Consider the following 15883-nt stretch of genomic DNA (forward strand, 5'->3'; position numbering starts at 1 on the left):
GAGGTCTGAAACCCCTCCTCATCCACATGACTCTGTGCTGGGCTTGCTCCCTTGCCCAGAGTGTACATTATTCGCCAGGCTGTTTAGTTATGTTCCAGTTTAATACTCCAGTCCTGACTGGAGAGCCGCTTTTTCCCCCCTTTCAGCACTTTGACCCGCGTTGCCATGGAGAAAACATCCAGCGCAGAGCCGTGATGTCAGAGGGATAAGAGCTGCCTTTACAGAATATTGATTGTATGGCTGTACTCCCTACCTCAGAAATAACAAGCTGAGCATCTAGACTTGGGCAAATTGAGTTTGCTGCACCATTATTCAGTGTGACGTACCTGCGGAATTTTGTGTGTAAATTTTCCACACTTGTCCAGCCTGTGCGAGTTAATTCTCTGGGGTTGGTGCTGATATGTTTGCCAGTTTGTGTGTTGTTCCCAGAGCACAGTGTGGGACATAGTCAGAGTCTAGGACACCTCTTGGCAGATTTGATTATTTTATGCTCTGGTGAACATTACTATTAAATTTCTGTAAGCTCCTGGAAGTTAAATAATTTTGTTTATTTTGTGTCTTCTGATTTAATTGCACACGGACCTTGTGTTTACTTCCTTTGACAGGAAAATGGGACATATCTGATGGTAGATACTGTACCCAAGGAGGCGAGATAGTCGTCAACTGCATTATATTAGTGTGGACTTACTTCAAAGTTCAAAGTAAAATTTATTATCAGAGTACATACAAGTTATCACATACGACCCTGAGATTCATTTTCCTGTAGGCATACTTAGCAAATCTATAGAATAGTAACTGTAAACAGGATCAATGGACAACGATCTGTGCAAATGCAGATGTAAATAAATAAATAGCAAGAAATAACAAGATAGAGAGTCCTTAAAGTGAGACCATCTCTTCTGGGAACACCAGAAATAGACTGAGTGTGGTTATCCCCTTTTGTTCAGGAGCCTGATGGCTGAGGGGTGGTAACTGTTCTTGAACTTGATGGAGTCCTGAGGCTCTTGTACCTTCTACATGATGGCAGCAGCGAGGAAAGAACATGGCCTGGGTGGTGATGGATGCTGTTTTTCTACGGCAACGTTTCATGTAGAGGTGCTCAATGATTGAGAGGGCTGTGATGTACTGGGTCGAATCCACTGCCTTTTGTAGGATTTTACACTCAGAGGCATTGGTGTTCTCATGCCAGGCCGTAATGCAGCCATTAACTCCCAGTAGAGCAAAGGCCATTGTTGATCTCCCATCTCCTGTATGGTTGGAGTTCATCAATCTTTCTCCAATCCATTGCATGCCCTGTACAGGGGATTGGCCTATAGAGCTTCAGCAGAGCCCTGCTGGCTGGCCTTACCCATTTCCACCTCTCATAATGGGGATGTAGGTTTGGACTTCGTGAGGCATTAGTGTGGGCATCACTTTCTACTCTCCTGTGCACGTGCAAACTTAGAGTCAGTCAGGAACACAGATTCTGTTTTTATACTTACTGCCCATTACGCCACTGGTAGTGAGGGCAGCAATGAAGGTCCTCATTCTCTGGCAGTGCTCATCGTGTCAGTAGCTTCCTCTCAGTTTTCACTACTGTCAGTCACTCAAGTCCCAGGTGGAGACTCAGGAATACCTTCGCACTCAGATGTAGAAGGATTCTTCATTGCTGTTTCCTTAACAATTTTGTTTGACCAGTCAGGATTATTAGCCCTGAGATGAACCCCCGAACCTGGAGGACCGGTGGACCACTCTTAGTCTGTCCTCCACCCTTTGACCTGTTTGGCATGGGTGACCCTACCAAGAGCCAAAGCATGAAGCCCTGACTCCAGCCAACACAGCTCCCTGGGTCATTGAGGCACACAAGCCTGCAAATCCTGTGACAAAGTTGTGGTCCTGTTGGAGGTCTGATTTTGTAGCTAAATTTTAATTTAGCTCTTTATTATTAAAAGAGGGGTATTAGAACCCCCCTCCTTCCCAACCCCAACCACCTCACCCCAACTTTTATATCCCACCCTTAGAAATTCAGAGAACATGTTATATTACCGTAGACAAGATTAATTCTGGGAAAAGAGAGGAGATTGTATTAAAAGCTAGGTTGGAGAATTCAGTTTTCAAACTGTTAGCAGTAATAGGAAGTCTTAACACCTCACAATTAGGGTGAGCTAATTTGTTATTACTGTACTGATAGTTAAGGATATTCAACGCCATTGATAAAGTCTGCTTTAGATTCTCGGATGTCTTTCAAGCACACAAGACGCCTCATTTCTGCCACTCTCCCACTCAGTGCAGAGTTTGATTGGCAAGTTTGTCCTTGTTATTCCTTTTGCTGGATGACAACAACAACAACTTGTGTTCACAGAGTGCCAAAACATCCCCAGGCACTTAACCAATGATTTACCAGTCCAGCTAGCCGCTGACTCAAAAAGAGGGATATTAGCCCTCACTGCATTCAAGTCCTCGCATGTTCTCCCTCCTTCTCCCTCGTCTCCTCTCAGGACCTCAAATTCCTTCCTCTTATTTATTGATTGATTGAGGTATAGCTCGAAATAGGCCCTCCTGGTCCTTCGAGTCGTGGTGCCTAGCAATCCCGATTTAACCCTGGTCTAATCACGGGACAATTTACAATGATCAATTAACCTACCCAGTATGTCTTTGGACTGTGGGAGGAAAGCAGAGGACCCGGAGGAAACCCACGCAGTCACATGAAAAATGTACAAGCTCCTTACAGGCAGTGGCGGGAATTGAACCTGGGTCGCTCATACTGTAAAGCATTATGCTAACCACATGCTGCTGTGCTGCCCCTCAGATTTAATAACCACTCTGCTGGCTCCAAAGCTTTCAGATGCTTGCATTGTCTTCTCCGGCTCTCTTCCCTCATAAAAACCTCTCTTGGTCATCTGCCTCAGTGTTTTGAGCCGGTAGTAAGGAAGGCAAATGCAGTATTAACCCTCATCTCAAGAGGACCAGAATTTAAAAAACAGTATGTAATGCTGAGCAACACACAATGCTAGACCTGCTAAGTTCCTCCACCATTTTGTGTGCATTGCTCTGGATTTCCAGCATCTGCTCTTGTGTTTATGAAACTGTGAGGCTTTATAAGACTCTGGTCAATCTGAACCTGCTGTATTGTGAGCAGTTTTAGGCTCCATAATCTTAAGAAAGGATGTCCTGGCATTGTAGAGGGTTCAGAGGAGGCTTGTGAGAATGATCCCAGGAATGAAGAAGTTAACATATGAGGAGTGTTTGATGGCTCTGGGCCTAGATTCGCTGGATTTAGAAGGAGTAAAAATCTTTATGTTACGTCTCCACCTAAATGCGCCATGTGCAATCATAGTAATTTATAATAAATAGAACAGTGTATGGGGTGTCAGGGAGGGGCACCTCTGGTGGGGTAACATGTCGCGTCCTTTTCAAGGCGGTTAGTCCACCTTTGGTCCCCACCTGGCACTCAGCTCTCACCTGTGGCTCCCCGTAGCTGTTTGCATGCGACAGCGGCCACACCCCGGGCAACGGCTTCGACAAGCCAGCTAAACCAGGTGAGGGTAGCCGACGGGTCTCAAACCCTCGGTGAGATAGGGAGTTGTCTATCCCATCATGTGAAGGCAGACTCCGGCGGATTGAGCGGACGAGACCAATGGAAGGTCCAATGGTCAAGAAGGCGGTCTCTGCAAGCGTCGTGGAACATGTAGAGTAGGACAAGACACAGAAGACGTCCTGGTCATCCACTGCGCCTAGTCCCATCTCCAGCCGTCTCAACTCTGTCTTGCCACTGGATCCAGATGGGAATTGGGAAGAGAGAGTGAGGCTGACGCCGCGCAACTCTCCCTCACTTAAATCCAAGTCACGCGCTAGTCTCGACACCATCATCATGGTGTCGAGGTCCTCATCGACGTACGATGGACAAACAACAACAAATAGAACAGTCAATGTAACATAGAGTACACTCAAGTGAGTTCATCAGTCAGATGGCCTGGTGGAAGAAGCTGTCCCAAAGCCTGTTGGTCCTGGCTTTAATGTTGCGGTACCACTTCCCGGATGGTAGCGGCTGGAATAGATTGTGGTTGGGGTGGCTTGGGTCCCCAGTGATCCTCGGGCCCTTTTTACATACCTGTCCTTGTAAATGTCCTGAATCATGGGAAGTTCACAACTACAGATGTGCTGGGCTGTCCACACCACTCTCTGCAGAGCCCTGCAATTAAGGGAGGTACAGTTCCCATACCAGGCAGTGATGCAGCCAGTCAGGATGCTCTCAATTGTGCCCCTGTAGAAAGTTCTCAGGATTTGGGGGCCCATATCAAACTTCCTCAACCGTCTGAGATGAACGAGGCATCGTTGTGCCTTTTTTCACCACACCGCTGGTGTGTACAGACCACGTGAGATCCTCGGTGATGTGGATGCCGAGGGCTTAAAGCTGCTTACCCTCTCAACCCCAGATCCATTGATGTCAATAGGGGTTAGCCCATCTCCATTTCTCCTGTAATCCACAACCAGCTCCTTTGATTTTGCGAATAAGTGGAGGGAGGGGGGAATCTCACTGAAACCTACCAAATATTGAAAAGCCTAGATAGAGTGGATGTGGAGAGGATGGTTCCAATAGTTGGAGAGCCTAGCACAGCCTCAGAATAGAAGGGTGTCTATTCCGAACAGACGTGAGGAGGAATTTCCTTAGCCAGGTGAATCTGTGGAATTCATTGCCATGGACAGCTGTGTCTGTGACCAAGTCATTGGGTATATTTAAGGTGGAGGTTGACATGTTCTTGATCAGTCAGGATGTCAAAGGTTATGAGGAGAAGACAGGAGAAAGGGGTTGAGAGGTATAATAAATCAACCATGATAGAATGACAGAGCAGACTTGATGGGCCAAATGGCCTAATTCTGCTCCTATGTCTTATGAACTTCTAGACTAAATCACCCATAGTGGAATGAACGGGCCAATTCTGCTTCTAAGTCTTATGGTCTTATGGACCAAATCACCCATGTTGAAATGGTGGAGCAGACTCGAGACTCGATGGGCCAATTCTGCTCCTTTGTCTTATGATCTTATGGGCTAAATCAGCCATGATGAAATTGCATAGCCGACGTGATGGGCCAAATGGCTTAGTTCTGCTCCTGTGTCTTCTGGTCAAAATGTGGTCTGACGTCCAGTCTAGTTTGATATTGCTCAGAAAGGTCATTAGGTGTTTTGATTGATTGATGTGCTATGTAATTGCAAGTTGGTGTTGTTGTGGGGCCAGAAGAGTCATAGAGCAACATAGCATGGATACAAGCCCTTCGGCCCATTCAGTCCATTTTCTCCATGGTGCCTACCCAACTAGTTCCAATTTCCTGCATCCAGCCCCCATCCCTCCATCTCTCTAAATATCCTGATCTGATGGAGAGGGAGAGATGGAGGTGGTTAAAAAAGGATTCTAAAACTTGGATCAAGATAACTGAAAGCATAGCTGACACCGGTGGAGAGGTTAACATAGAACAGGGACTGGCCACTACCAGAGGGAATAATTTTAAGATGTTTGAAGGAGAGTACAGTGGGGGTTGACAGAGATAGGTTTTGTTTACACAGAGAGAGTTGGGTGTGTGGAACGTGCTGCCAGTGGTGTTGGTAGAGGCAGATACATTAAGAGATTCTTGGCTAGCCACGTGGATGGAAGAAAACATGGAGGGCTTATGTGAAAGGGACGAATTAGATACAGAGGTTCCCATCCTGGGGTCCACGGACCCCATGGTTAATGTTAGGGATGTATGGCATAGAAAAGGTTGGAAACTTCTAACACAAGGAAATCTGCAGATGCTGGAAATCCAAGCAACACACACACACACAAAATGCTGGAGGAACTCAGCAGGCCAGGCAGCATCTACGTGAAAGAGCAAACAGCTGACGTTTTGGGCTGAGACCCTTCATCAGGATTGGAGAAAAAAGATGAGAAGTCAGAGTAAGAAGGTGGGGGGGGCAGGGGGAGGGGAAGAAGAAGCCCAAGGTGTCAGATAATAGGTGAAACCAGGAGAGAGGTAGGTGATAATAGGTGAATCCAGGAGGGGGGAGGGGGTGAAGTAAAGAGCTGGAAAGTTGATTGGTGAGAAAGATCAAGGGCTGCAGAAGGGGGAATCTGACAGGAGAGGACAGAAGACCACGGAAGAAAGGAAAATGGAAGGAGTACCAGACAGAGGTGATTGGCAAATAAGGAGATGAGAGAGGGAAATGGGAATGGAGAATGGTGAAGGGGGGGGGGCGGGGTTAATTACCAGAAGTTCAAGAAATTGATGTTCATGTCATCAGGCTGGAGGCTACCCAGACAGAATATAAGGTGTTGCTCATCCTGTCTAAGTGTGGCCTCATCGTGGCAGTAGAGGAGGCCATGGACTGGTGTGTCGGATGTGGGAACCCCTGGTTAGATTGATCTTGGGTAGTAGGGACATGAATGATAGAAAAATGGAGGTCTATGTGGGAAGGAGGGATTAGATTGATCTTACAGTTGGTTAAAAGGACAGCACAACATCCTAGGCTGAGGGGCCTGTACTGTCCTATGACTTACGTTCATTTCTGGTCTGATTTCCATTGCGGACCTTCACTTTTCCACTGAAACAGCTCTTGGTAAGTCCAGTGGTGACTCCTCTGTACTCCAGAGAAGGCTAGCTACCCTGTCCATCCTCTCTGCAGCCTTAGATGTTGTTGATCACCCTGTTTTCCTGCTTCTCAAATATTGAGGAGACAAGTTTCCTGAAGGGTACTGAGGCATCCAAAAATATGTGCAAAGTGATTCTCCTGCAGGTTAGCCCATCCTTCCAAGTGCACAGCACGCTTCTTTATTGCAGTTGTCTTAACAAATTTCCAAGCCAATCCATCTCCCAACTACTTGGCTGGTGGAATCTTTGCCTCAACCCACACTGCACTGAAAGTAATCAATCTAACAATTCAGTGATGGCGGAGAATATTGGTAGCCTGGGGAGCTGGTGCTCTGATGTCAGGCAAGAGAAGATCAGAAACGGGAGGTCGGTGGACACCAGAGGGACTGCCATGTGGGAATTTTCCATCTCTCCAGCACTTCCTCTGGGGTAAAGTTTATCCGATTGCAGGTTCTGTAAAAATTCCCTGGCAACAGTCTACAGCTATGCAGATGGTTCACAAAGACTGTGTCACTTCCAGCCCAGGATTAGCTTTCAACCGTCTCCAAACTTCTCCTCTCCAAGGGTCGTACGAGTGTGGAACGAACTGCCAGTGGAAGTGGTAGATGCGGGTTCAGTTGCAGCATTTAAGAGAAGTTTGGACAAGTACATGGATCGGAGAGATTTGGGGAGAGGGCTATGGTCCAAGTGTGGGTCAATGGGACCAAGCAGAGTAATAATTCAGCATGGACTAGATGGGCTTAAGGACCTGTTTCTGCACTGTGGGGCCCCCTGACTCAAACTGCAGATTTTCACCTCTGTAAATTATCCAGATCTGGCCCCCCCTCACCCTGGCTGCTGCCGAACCCTCCTGTTCCCACAGTCTGTCTGCTGACTACCCTCAGGCAGTCCCTGTTGACATGCATCCTAATCCCCATTTCTGCCGCCAGTCCATGCTCCCTTATCTGCAGGTTCCTGGTTTTAGAAATCTTTCCAAAGCCTCTGTATCTGCCCTGCAATCCCCCTCTTCCTGTGACTCCTCTACATCTCTACTATTTCCTCTTCACCCTCCCATTCTGGACTTTAAATCTCCCCGAATGTTGGTGGTGCTGTGGATGGTGTAGGAGGTACACACTCAGCGATTCAGGAACAGCTTCTTCCCCTCTGCCATCCGATTCCCAAATGGACATTGGACGCTACCTCACTTTTTTTTAGTATACAGTATTTATGTTTTTGAACATTTTTAAAAATCTATTCAATATACGTGTACCGTAATTGATTTACTTATTTATCATTTTTAAAAAATTGTTTATTTATTTATTTTTCTCTCTGTTAGATTATGTATTGCATTGAACTGCTGCTAAGTTAACAAATTTCACATCATATGCCGGTGATAATAAACCTGATTCTGATTCTGATAACAGAATCGATGAAACACTGCCCAACTTGGGCATTCAACCAGTGTGCAGAAGACAACAAACTGTGCAAATACAAAAAATAAAGAAATAATATAATAAAGAAATACATAATAGATAATGACCCGGGCTAAATTCACACCACTCTTTGTAAGGAGGTTGTACATTCTCCCAAGACTGTGTGGGTTTCCTCTGGGTGCTCTGGTTTCCTCCCACAGTCCAAAGATGTAGTGTTTTGTAGGCTAACTGGCATTGTAAGTTATCCCACGGTTTGCCTAAGATTAAATCGGGAAATTGCTGAGCACCACAGCTCAAAGGGTTGGGTGGGGCCTATTCTGTACCACATTTCAATAAGCAAGTAAGTAAGTAAGTAAATAAATAAAGCAATCAATCGAGAACATGAGATGAAGTGCCCTTGAAAGTGAGTTCATTGGTTGTGGGAACATTTCAGTGATGGGACAAGTGAAGTTCAAGAGCCATGAGGTAATGTTGCAACTCTATAAATCCCTGGTTAGCCAACACTTGGAGTATTGTGTTCAGTTCTAATTACCTCATTATAGGAAAGATGTGGGAGCTTGATCCAGGGTGCAGATATTTACCAGGATGCTGCCTAGAAGAGAGAGCATTTCTTATGAAGATGAGTTGAGTGTGCTAACAATTTTTTTTCTCTTTGGAGTGATAAAGGCATGCAAGATATTGAGAGGCATAGATAGTGTGGACAGCCAGAGACCTTTCCCTGGTTGAAGAAACATAATTTTAATGTGATTGAAGGAAAATATAAAGTGGGGGGCGGATGTCAGAGGTGCTTTTTTATATACACAGAGTGGAGGATGCTTGTAACGCACCACCAGGGGTGTTGGAAGAGGCAGATACATTTAAGTGACTCTTAGATTGGCACATGGATGGAAGAGATTTTTTTTATTATTATTGAAGTACAGTGCGGAGTAGGCTCTTCCGGCAGTCAAACTGCACTGCCCAGCAACCCCTGATTTAACCCTAGCCTAATCACGGGACAATTTACAGTGACCAATTAACTTACCAACTGGTACGTCTTTGGACTGTGGGAGGAAACCAGGGCACCTGGAGGAAACCCACATGGTCACGGAGAGAACATACAAATGCCTTACAGGCAGCAGCGGGAATTGAACCCGAGTCAGCTGTACTGTAAAGCGTGGTGCTCACCACTATGATACGGCACTACCCACAGATAGAGGGCTATGTGAGAGGAAAGATCTTGTTGTAGGTTAAAAGGTTGGAACAAAATGGTGGGTTGAGGGGTCTGTATTGTATTGTGCTGTTCTCTGGTCACATCGCTGCAAAGTCATGGTCATCCCTGTGCATGGACAGTCTGGTTCAACTTCAAACAGGAATCCATTTGCTTGCTGCCGTGTAAATTGTAATTTGTCCAGGAATAACAATAATAACGTTGCAAGGGTTCATAATTCTTTGGTGAGGAAAATGAACCAATGGACAAGATTCATTTGTCAGTAAGGTACCAATTAGTATTCAGCAATGCACACAAAATGCTGGAGGAACTCAGCAGGTCAGGCAGCATCTGTGGAAATGACTAAACAGTCAATGTTTTGGGCCAAGACTTTTCCTCAGGATTGAGAAGGAAGGGGGAAGATGTCAGAACAAAATGTGGGGGGAAGGGAAGGAAGCTAGCTGGAAGGTGATGGGTGAAGCCAGGTGGGTAGGAAGGGTCAAGGGCTGGGATAGGATTGGAGAGTGGACCATAGGAGAAAGGAGGAAAGGATCCAGGGAGAAGTAATAGGCAGATGAAACATAAAAGGTGAGAGTGGGGAATAGAAGAAGGGTGAGAGGGAGTGAATTTGTTTACCGGAAGGAGAAATTAATGTTCATGCCATCAGGTTGGGGGCTACCCAGACAGAATGTAAGGTATTGCTCCTTCACCCTGAGGGTGATCTCATCTTGGCACAAGAGGAGGCCAGGGACCGATATGTCGGAATGGGAATGGGACCAACTAATATTTGCTAAATCCCCTGTGGATGGTTTGAAGGTTGTGGGGCCTTTCCCTGTTGTGAATGGTTTTTATTCATACTGAGAATGACGACTGGTTGATCTGAGGTTGGAGGGTGTGACTGAAGTTAGATCAGTGGGAGATGAGAGTTTCCAGCTTGTTCTTGAAGTTCTGTATAAAATTATGAGCACATGGTAAAGGAAGATCAAAATGTTGGATTAAAGAGGTCCTTTTATCCTTAGAATGGGAAGTAGTTAATAAAACAGATCACAGAATTAACGTAACCATAAGGCCATAAGATACAGGATCAGAATTAGACCATTCGGACCATCGAGCCTGCTCTGCCATTTCATCGTGGCTGATCCATTTATCCTCTCAGCCCCAGTCTCCTGCCTTCTCCCCGTATCCCTTCATGCTCTGACTCATCAAGAATCTATCAACCTCTGCCTTAAATGTACCCAATGATTTGGTCTCCAAAGCCACCCATGGCAACAAATTTCACAGGTTCACCACTCGCTGGCTAAAGAAATTCCTCCTTATCAATATTCTAAAGGGACACCACTCTATTCTGAGCCTGTGTCCTCTGATACTGGACTCTCCCACCATTAGAAAGATCGTCTCCATATCCACTCTATCAAGGCCTCTCACCATTTGATAGGTTTCAATTAGGTCACCCCTCATTCTTCTGAATTCTATGAATATAGGCCCAGAGCCATCAAATGCTCTTCGTATGATAAGCTATTCAAGTTGCAACCAACAGGAGGATTAGTGTGAAGATGAAGATAAAGTTTCACCAGGGATGTGAGAGTGTGGTACTCTCTGAATGGGCAGGAGAAGGAGGAGGTCTGAGACCCTTCAGAATGCGACTGAATGTGCACTTGAAGCGCTAAACTGCCCCACATCTAGTGCTGGAAACTACCATTCTGGCAAAAACCAATCCAAAAATTAGAACAATTGTCACTAGCAACTGGAGATCATGGGCTAAGGTTGAAAGGTGAAATGTTTAAGGAGAACAGGAGGGGAAACTTCTTCACTCAGAGGGTGGTGAGAGTGTGGAACGAGCTGCCAGTACAAGTGATGGATGTGATTTTTGACTTCAACATTTAGGAGAAGTTTGGATAGGTACATGGATGCTGAGGATATAGAGGGCTATGGTCTCAGTGCAGGTTGATGGGTGTAAGCAGTTTAAATAGTTTGGCATGGACTAGATGGGCCAAAGGGCCTGCTTTTGTGCTGTACTTTGCCATGACTGTATGACTGTAGTCTGCGACTGTCATGGGGTTTTTATATTTGCATGACGCACCCTCAGCTCCAATGAAATGATTGGTCCAAAGAGTCGGATTCTTTAATAATAATTAGCAAACATAGTCTTGAAGCAATATTGAATGCTATCTCAGCAGTCAGCCAAGATATGACCTCTGCCGGTCCCAAGCTGCAAACTGCCGCAAAATAAGCAAGAATATGTAACTTACTCCTTTCGGCTTTACCATGCTCCCCGCTAATGTGACTCGTTACCGTAATAAATGTGCAACGCAGAATACAAAGCCAATAGAGAACAGATATGTGGCTCCTACAACTACGATGAGTTTGGGAAGCTCCTTGGAAATTGGAATTGGTTTATTATTGGAAATTCCAATTCCTGTTGTTTTAACTAGCATACTGCAATGGAGTGTCACACCCCCGCTGGTTCCGAGAGTGTAAATGTATGCACCTGTGTAAAGTGCAGATTGCAGATGCAAGTGGAGAAACTGGGAACTGCTAACTGATTTAACTGTCACTTCTCCAGCTGCTATTCCATTGGCTTCTGCATCCAAAGGCTAATCTCAATGCATTGGTTATAGAACCACAGAGAGCTACAGCACAGAAACAGACCTTTTGGGCCATGTAGTCCATGCCGAACTGTTATTCTGCCTTGTCCTGTTGATCGGCACCTGGACCGTTGCCCCCATACCCTGCCCATCCATGTACTCTTCCAAAATTGTCTTAAGTGTTGCAATCAAACACACATGCATCACTTTGGCTGGCAGCTCATGAGTGAGGAAGATTCCCTTCATGTCCTCTTAAACATTTCACCTTTCACCCTTAACCCATGGCCCCTAGTTCTAGTCTCACTCAACCCCCGTGGAAAAAGCCCGTTTGCATTTCTCCTATCACTACCCTTCATAACTTTGTGTGCCTCTATCAAATCTCCCCTCATTTTCCTACACTCCAGAGTTGTTATAGATATTTTAGGCCATGTTTAGGATGTAATCTTCCTTCCGAGTGGCTAAACATTTTAATTGCCATTCCTATCCCCATTCCACATGTCAGTCTGTGTCCTCCACTTGTGCCAAGATCAGGCCACCCTCAGGGTGAAGGAGCAACAACTTTTATTCCGGCTGGGTAGCCTCCAACCTGATGGCATGAATACAGTATTAATTTCTCCTTCCGGTAAAAAAAATTCTCTCTCCATCCCCTCATCTATTCCTCACTGTGGCCTCTTACTTCATCTCAGCTGCCTATCACCTCCTTCCCTTTCTCCTATGGTCCATTCTCTTCTCCTATCAGATTCTTTCCTCTCTGGGCCTTTATCTTTGTCACCTACCTGGTTTCACCTATCACCTACTAGCTATCTTCCTTCCCCTTCCCCACCTTTTTATTTTGGATTCTTCCCCCTTCCTTTCCAATGCTGAAGAAGGGTCTCAACCTGAAATGTTGACTGTTTATCCATTTCCATAGATGCTGCCTGACCTGCTGAGTTCCTCCAGCATCTTGTGTGTGTTGCTTTGTAAACTCCCTGTTCCAATTCCCATTTTGTTTTGTAGAAATATTCCACTCTTAAATTTACAAAACTAGTAAGAAGGTGTTCTAAAAGTATATATAACAGAATGATAGGAAAATGCAAGAACAGTCAAATGATCAAGACTTCAGTAACTGGCTTGTTGAGACATCATTTCTCAACTCACCACTGAGTTTGCTGATCTCAGCCAAGAGTGAGTGTCCTGGTGCCAAAGAAAATTGGTAGGGGTAAGGAGAGATATCAATGAGATGGGATTGTCACTTTATCCCATTCCTGGTGATCATTGTTTCCTCCTTGGAGATGTTTGTACTTACCAGTTTAGGACAGGGTCCATCTTTACAGTCTCACTCTGTCACTTCTTGCTACTCTGCCCATCCTCAATGTTCAAAGTTGAAAGTAAACTTTATTATCAGGGTACATACATGTCACCACATAGAAGCCTGAGATTCTGTTTCCTGCGGGCATACTCATCAAGTCTATAGAATCAATGAACAGGATCAATGAAAGAACAAGAGCGCAGAAGACAACAAGCTGTGCAAGTGCAGATATATACAAGTAGCAATAAATAACGAGAGCATGAAATAACAAGATAAAGAGACCTGAAAGTGAGATCACTGGTTGTGGGAACATCTCAATAGATGAGTGTAATTATCCTCTTTTGTTCAAGAGCCTGCTGGTTGAGGGGTAGTAACTGTTCTTGAACCTGGTGGTCCAAGTCCTGAGGCACTTGTACCTTCTGCCTGATGGCAGCAGAAAGAAAAGAATATGGTCTAGGTGGTGATAGATGCAGCTTTCCTACGACAGTGTTTTATGTAGATGTGGTTGGGAGGGCTTTTCCCATGATGTATTGGGCCAAATCCACTACTTTTCATAGGATTTCCCATTCAAAGGCATTGATGTTCCCATACGAGGCCAGGCACTGTGAACCAGACTGAAGGTCAGAGGGTGAGAAGCAGTGTTTGAGAAAAGAGTTGGTGCCGTCAGGAAAGGAGGGAATGAAGTGGATTTGCAGGGTTGGTGGAAGAGCCCATAACCAATGGAATAACGTTAGAGAATACTTGGCATCAGTAAGCAATAATCTACCAAGACTGACAGTACCCACTAACAGACTACGCATGGTGTCAGTTATTGGTCCCAAAGCAGTGAAGATCTTCCAGGTTAAAATAAATTTAGTTCTGAGCTGTACCAAAGCTCATACTGACTGCTTCTGTGCCTGTAAATGAGATTGTCCCTTGGGCTACTGGAGTAACTTTAAACGTGTAACATTATCATTCAGGTATCTCGGCAGTTCAATTTCCTCTAGTCTCTGCTCTCATATGAGATATTTTTTTTCCTGTTCATTAGCTTGGGTTACTTTTAAAAGTGTTAGGTTTGACCATGAATGGAGAGTAGCGGAGGTTTAACTAACTGGTTTTGTTCAAGTTCACGTTTATTGTCATCTAATTGTACAAAAATGCAACCAAACAAAAAATACAACACAGCCCCTGGAGCTGTGCTCACTGCACTAACAGACGAAGAATAAAGATGAAGAAACTTACATCGCCCAAAGCCTCCCCAGTCCAACACTGGTCTACTCCAACAATGGCCACTCTTCTTGTCTCTGCCTTATTTTTACTTGTCTGTGCCAATGAATCGCAATTTGATTGGGCCGCTGGAAAAAGCCGAAAGCCCACAAGTGCTCCTCTTTAAATCTCTCGCCCCGACCCGTGTGTAGCCTCTTCTGTCAATTTGATTTTACTGCACAAAAATCACCTCAAACACTGGTTCACCTGATGCCCTAGTGAATTAACTGGTGAACACAGAACAGTCCAGCACAGGAACAGCCTCACAGGATAATGTCTGTGCCAACCATGATGCCTATTTCAGGTTTATTATCATTGACGTATGCGATGGAATTTGTTGTTTTGTGGCAGCACTACAGTGCAAAACATAAAAAGTTACATGGACCTTTCAGAAACTGATGACAGAGGGGAGGAAGGTCTTCCTAAAACATTGAGTGTGGGTCTTCAACGTTCTTTACCTCCTTCCTGATGATAGTAATGAGCAGAGGACATACACAGATAGTGAGCGTTTTTAATGATGGATGCCACCTTCTTGAGACAACACTTATTGAAAATGGGACATCTTCAAGAGGTGGTGTCTCAAGAAGGTAGAGGGTTGTGCCTGTGATGGAGCTAGATGGATCTACAAACCTCTGGAGCCTCTTGTTGTAATCCTGCACATTGGAGCTTCCATATCAGGCTGTGATGCAACCAGTCAGAATGCCCTCCATCGTACACCTGTAGAAGTTTGCAAGTCTTTGGTGACATACCAAACTCCTCAAACTTCTAATGAAGTAAAGCCAGTAGCTTGCCTTCTTCCTAATGGCATCAATGTGTTGAACCCAGGGTCAATCCTCTGAGACGTTGACACCTATGAACCAATCCTTTCTACCTGTACAAGTTCCATACTCCAGTATTCTCTGCCAATTCATACCTTTGATTTAACTTCCTTCGTGTTTGTCCATGAGTAGGATGGAAGTACAGTGGTTAAGTTTATCTAACTTGTAATGCAGAGACTTGTGTTGGCGCATGGCCAAGTGGTTAAGGCGTTCGTCTAGTGATCTGAAGGTCGCTAGTTCGAGCCTCGGCTGAGGCAGCGTGTTGTGTCCTTGAGCAAGGCACTTAACCACACATTGCTCTGCGACGACACCGGTGCCAAGCTGTATGGGTCCTAATGCCCTTCCCTTGGACAACATTGGTGGTGTGGAGAGGGGAGACTTGCAGCATGGGCAACTGCTGGTCTTCCATACAACCTTGCCCAGGCCTGCACCCTGGAAACCTTCCAAGTTGCAAATCCATGGTCTCACGAGACTGACGGATGCCTATATAATGCAGAGACAATGGTTCAAATCCCATGAAGGAAAGAAGTCACCATGTGACTCCAGAAAGCCTCCCCGTGGTTTACTGTAGAAAGAAAATGCCTTCTGAAATGATCTAACAAGCCACTCAGCTGTCACCCATGGGCAGATCCTGAAAAATGAATCAATTCAAAATGTTTTACCCTACCTCAGTAATTTTATCCTCTCTCCCTTCATCTGGAAGTGAAGCCTTGTGTGAAAGCCAAGCGACATAGGTGAAAACAAGG

At 45.2% G+C, this 15883-nt stretch overlaps 1 protein-coding gene across 6 annotated transcripts in view; it reads left to right on the forward strand.

The window, feature by feature from the left end:
- Positions 1-15883, forward strand: part of ahdc1 (AT hook, DNA binding motif, containing 1) — a 295652-nt gene that overhangs the window by 163725 nt on the left and 116044 nt on the right. The window lies entirely within an intron of this gene.

This window comes from Mobula hypostoma, chromosome 28 (genome assembly GCF_963921235.1).
Source record: "Mobula hypostoma chromosome 28, sMobHyp1.1, whole genome shotgun sequence".
Classification (NCBI taxonomy): Eukaryota; Metazoa; Chordata; class Chondrichthyes; order Myliobatiformes; family Myliobatidae; genus Mobula; species Mobula hypostoma.